A 5,873-nucleotide genomic window follows, 5' to 3' on the forward strand; every position below is an offset into this window, starting at 1 on the left:
CACTCATTCTACATTTTTTTCCCAATCCTCTCTCAACGTAAAAAACGTAAAGTCAACTGAAGCCAAGAATAAACCTCTAGTGAAGGTAATATGAATTGTTAGATTGATGTAAACTCTCTCTCACGCGCACAGGATAATTTAGATTAAGTTAAATAGTTTGGTATCTCCACGAGATAAGTCTAGAATATATCATTGTAATTCCATTAATTTGTATATATCCATTTCATTTGTTGTATTAAATTTTATTATTTGTTTAAAAATGATCTCATTTATTATTGATGCACTCCCACTTGCCAAATCTTAAACCTTCCTATGATTAAATACGGACGTTGTCGCTCGGACATCACAGATATCTCTAAATAACTTAAACGCGTGATAGCCCGCAAATTTCACTATCTGGTGTCAAGAAAAACAATCTTGCAGAGGATTTTTGCAGACCCTTGTTTCTCATTTAAGTCATAAAGACATCCTTTTTGACAAACCGAGGGCTGACTGCAAGATCAGCTGCGGATTAAGTGGTATACGTATCATAACTGTATTCTATACCCCGGCTAGTTCCTCACAGAAATAATTGGAAACCAGGCTAAATCTGTACTTGAGGATAAGAGGAAACAGTTTGTTAAAATTAAACTTAAGAGTATTTTATCTAAACCTACTGTTGAAAATAGAGTAAGGAGCATTTTATCTCAATAGAGTTTATATGGAACAGGATAGAAAAAATTATAATGTTTAATTCCGTGATGTCCTCTGAACAACTTTGTAAATTTTGACCTTCATAGTACAGCACATTGACAAAATAAAACAGTATATGATTTACTATGCTAATCCTTTTTCAACTTCTTAATTAGTTATTTTTTCTAATTAACAGTTATATAATTTTTATAATTGTTAATAATTAAAATGTTTTATCAAATTAAAATTAGATTATTTTGTTATTAATTCAAATCCATAAATCTGTGTGGCTTTGAAAAAAATAAAAAGTTATTACTTATTATTCCTTAATCTCAATAGACACTATGGCCATTTGGCCTTTTTCAAGTGCCACAAAAATACAAAAAAAACGACAAAAAAAATGCCAAAATGTCCATTAATTACTGTCTGTGCTAAAACTAAAAATAATTATAGCATTGGATTTTAATCCAAAGGAGTACGAATTACAAAATAATTCGACAGAGATTGGGCCAATTCTCTCATTTTGGGTCTCAAATACGGATAAAGAAATCGATTTGGCAGATTTGACCTTTGTCGCTGTGGTAATTTCTCAGGCCTCTTAGATCCACCTGGAAACTCTGTCCGGGAAAAATGTATGTTATCTTTACGTAAAAACTTTTAACACAATTGATTATGTAACGAAGATTCGTCTTTATTAAGATATTAGTAGTATTAGGGAGAGAGACTCTGGTATAATTTGTTAAACTTTTAAGACTTTATAACTTTTATCTCAGTAACGCTCAACATTCCGAGGGAAAGACGTCCACCAGGGGCTAAAAATGGCAAAAACCGTTGAATCGTTCGAGCGTTTCTACGATATTTGCATTCCAAAAGCTCTCGTAGACATTAAAACCACGCCCATTTTTGCTGCCCCTTCGGATATACTTCACCGCGAAATGTGAGCGAGCGTTTTTAGAATACGCCGCCGCGCCGAGTCTTAAGAAAAACGATGTTTTCTCTTTACAATACGACGATCTTCTCTCTTAAGAGAATCAATATTTTCTTTATTTAAGAAAATTAATATTATTATATATATAACCTTAATATTTAAGATATTTTTCTTTTCGTTAAGCCATTGCCATCTGTTGGCAAAATATTAAATTGTTATTTTTTTGTTTCTTTACAATACGACGAGTCTTAAGAGAAACGATGTTTTTTCTCTTTACAATACGACGATCTCTCTCTTAAGAGAATCAATATTATTTTCTTTATTTAAGAGAATTAATATTATTATATATATATACTTTAATATTTTTTCTCCTCTTTCTTTTATTTATTTTTATATTTTTATTTTTTATATTTATATATTTTTTATTTTTTTGTTTGGTTTTTAAGTTTTGGTTTTGTTAAGCCGGCGCCATCTGTCGACAACTTAATTTGACACAATTTTTTCTCTCCCTTGTTCTTTTTATTATGAATAAGAGCAAAAAGTTATAATAAAAATGATTACAGTAATAATAAAATGAGAGATACATTTTTCTTCATTACAAAAAATTATAATAAACATGATTACATTAACAATAAAAAAAGGGATACATTTTCATCATTACAATAATTAAAAAAAATCACTACATTTACAAAATAAAGGATTACAATAATATTTGTTTTTCTGATATTTCAAACATTCTCTCCCTAGAAATAAGAACAAAAAAAGTTATAATAAAAATTATTACAATAAAATGATTACATTTTTTTTCATTACAATAATTAAAAAAATAGCTACATATACGAAAATAAGGATTACAATAATACAAAAATGGTTACATTTTTTCATTTTTAAAATAGAAATTATATGAATAATATTAAAAAGACGATAGAAAAGTAATCTAAATACCTAAGAAGAAATCAAATAATGTCCGTAGGATAGCATGTCTATTCCGTTACTTAAAATATATTTTTTATTATAAAAGACTGAAAGAGAAATTTTATTTTGAAATTGTGTCGTAATTACATGGTTGTTACTTATTATTTGCGTTTGTGTATGTCGAAATTGTTTTTTCTTAAGTAGTGTTTCTTTATAAAGATCGTGGTAAAAAGTTTGTTTAACAACTGATTTACTTATGCCTTTCGCTGTTTTTTTTTCAATACATTCTCCCGAAATTGAATACATTTTAGCTTTTAGACCAATAAATTCCGAAATAGCCAGGGAGTTCGCCTCATCTTTGAAATAACCTAATTTATTTTTATTTTCTTCGGAGAATAACGGATGATCCGATGGATAGTTGGTAAAATCGAATATGTGGCCAGATTGTGTTTAAAATCAACATAGACATCATCCGTATGAATTTCTAATACTAGAGAATCGGTGTCCGTATACAAGAGCCTAACCCTATCTTTATAATAATTTTTAGCATTTTAAAAAATTCTGTAAATTTAAGTATAGAATTTTCGAGTTTAGGAACCGACAGTCTTTGAAATTTGAAATTTGTACATATTTCTCTGTGTAAGTTTAAACTCGACTCGCGTTGAAATCCGTTTAGACAATTATTACAATAGTAATAAAGAGATCTTTGCTTTTCGTGTAAAAGTCTATTAAAATTCCGTATTAAAAAATAATGTTGCTTATAAAGTAATAAATTTACATTTTTATCGAACTTAAATTTACTTATATAATAAGGAAAAACGACAGCCTTATAACCATATACATTAATACTAACAGTATTTGATTTCTCAAAACTCGATATCTGATCCAAAGAAACGGGAAATTTTAAATTCGAACAATTAATAAATTTTAAATATTTTCTGTAAGTAGATACTTTATTTTTATTATTCGCAAGCGGGAAAATAGACGCGAGAATGCAATAAACGAAACATTTATCGTCTTTACATTGAATATTTAAAAGACATTTTTTGTTTGCTAATTGTTTGGGCAAAATTATCGATCCGCACCCACCATTAATTGTATCATATGACGATCTATGAACATCTATAAAAGCCAGTTTATAAATTATCCATCCACTACCTAACGTAACGGCGATTGATATATCGCTTAGAATTTTTTCTATCGCGTTATCGATATTTTTCCAAGCCAAAAACGGGGATAAAACTCGTTCAGCATAGCTTGTAAAAAAAAATCTTTAAAATCATATCGATGTCCTGTTTCTACGCATTTATACATTATTACTTTAAGACTAATAACAAATCGAATTCTATAGTCATTTCCAAAATTCGTAATTACATTAAATAATTCGGATTTTATATCTCTAAAAAATATGACCGGATCAACATACTCGAGATTAGATTTTCGATAACATTGTAAAAAATTTTGAAAAGCAGATTCTATTAGCAAAAACATTTTTTCTTTACCTGATGTAATCTAGGTCGAGCTTTTTTTTCCCTCGTTGTTCGAACAATATTCTTTGAAGGGAGAGAATTGTTTTTCTGATAAAAAAAACATTCAATTAATTTACATAATTTTTTTAAAAAACGTTATAAAATTGGAAAAAAAATTTTTTTACTTACTTTTATTTACATGTACTCCTCCAAGAATTTTTCTACGGCTGCGAAAGCTTTTTGGAAAAAAGGGAATTCCTTGATAGGAATATTAAATCTGTTTTGAATCTCTGCATTAGAGTTTGATTTTGCTAAGCAGATGTAAAATTGCTGGCGAAATTCCTTAATTTCTAAATTATAACCATGAGAAATATATACAGAATATGGTGGAATCGACTTATAAGTTGTTTCGTCTTTTGAAATAATTAAATCGTATTTTTTCTTTTTATCGGCTGGCGCATCATCATTTTTTGTAGCTTTTCGCTTCTTAGAAGTAAAAGGATGATCGATTACAAATAAGGATTGAGAATCTAAAAAAAATGTCTATCTATGAAAATTATTAATAATTTAATTTTCTTATTTTTAAAAATAACAAAAAAATCTAGATAATTACCTTCCATTTTTTTCTTTTCCTTGTGAGATTAAAAGCGTATGTGTTTAGAGAAAAACTCGCTAACGAATTAACCGAAGAAAGTAAACCTCCCGTCTTTATATCGTTGGGAGGAGTTGATTTGACCTCGTTTTGTAAAAGAGCGAACGAACCGGATGTGAGGCCAACACCGGGAGAGGAGAATACATTATAACCGATTCGTGTTAAGTAAGTAAAAAAAATACAACAGAAATATTCAATTCATTTCATTTTTTTTATTGAAATAAAAAAACATTTACATCAATTAAGAAGTAAGTATACAAAATACATGTATAAATGTATTAATTATATTTAAAAAAATTAAAGTCTTTCACATATTTTTGCCAAAACACGAATTAGAGCAAATTGATAATTATCAGTTATAAATTTGGCCGATAATTGTTTCTGATTACTGATGAGACTACACCAATCCAATTTATGTTTAAAATCTTTCATAAATTTTTCGGATAAATCTTGATATTCTGAAATAATCTCCCAATCCACATGGTTTTCAAGTTCTTTAATAGTTTCTTCGCTCAATCGCTGATATTTACAAACAAGCGCCATATTGAGTGAATCTTTAAAACTTATAATGAATTGTGGACTCAATTTTTGATATTGAGATACGAGATCCCAGTTTAGATAATCAGAATATTCACTCAAAAATGTTTCTGTTAACTGCTGATAACGACAAACATCATCCCAATTAATTCGATGATTATACTTGTTTAAAAAAATAGGAGAGTAATGTCTGTTTTTCCATATTTTATTCCAGTTTAATTTATCTTGGAATTCTTCAATAAATTCATCACTAAGATTTTTTTCAGAAATAATATCCCAATCAACTTTATCTTGAAGTCGTCTTATTATGTCTTCCGTTAAATTTAATTTAGAGAAATCTTTCCAATCAACCAACGAATTTAATTTGTCAGAGAGCAGAGCTATTTTTCTTGTCTTTATTTTATACAACTTGTCTTTTTCCGATATTAATATAATACTAATTTAATTTTAGTTTGTAGCGCTTTATATGACAAAATCAATTTGTATGATGCAATCGATTAGTTTTGTTTTAGACCAATAAGCTTTTTTATGATGCAATCGTTTAGACAAATGAGCTTTTTATATTTTTTTTCATGTTGCAACATGTTTTTTTATAAATATTATTCGAACTTTTATATATTTTTTCGTGTTGCGACACGTTTTTTAAAATATCGTTATTAACAGAATTAATTATTCTTTCACGTGATCATTTATTACGTTG

The 5,873-nt window shown here is 28.0% G+C and overlaps 1 long non-coding RNA gene across 1 annotated transcript; it reads right to left on the reverse strand.

The window, feature by feature from the left end:
* Positions 1-3,941: 3,941 nt before the first annotated feature.
* Positions 3,942-4,617, reverse strand: LOC136977122 (uncharacterized). Its single transcript, XR_010881039.1, has 3 exons — positions 4,598-4,617; positions 4,174-4,514; positions 3,942-4,092 (listed from the first exon to the last, which is right to left on the reverse strand). It is a non-coding gene; the product is annotated as an uncharacterized lncRNA (long non-coding RNA).
* Positions 4,618-5,873: the final 1,256 nt, after the last annotated feature.

Source organism: Centruroides vittatus, unplaced genomic scaffold (assembly GCF_030686945.1).
Source record: "Centruroides vittatus isolate TY-2023 unplaced genomic scaffold, ASM3068694v2 contig_440, whole genome shotgun sequence".
NCBI lineage: Eukaryota > Metazoa > Arthropoda > Arachnida > Scorpiones > Buthidae > Centruroides > Centruroides vittatus.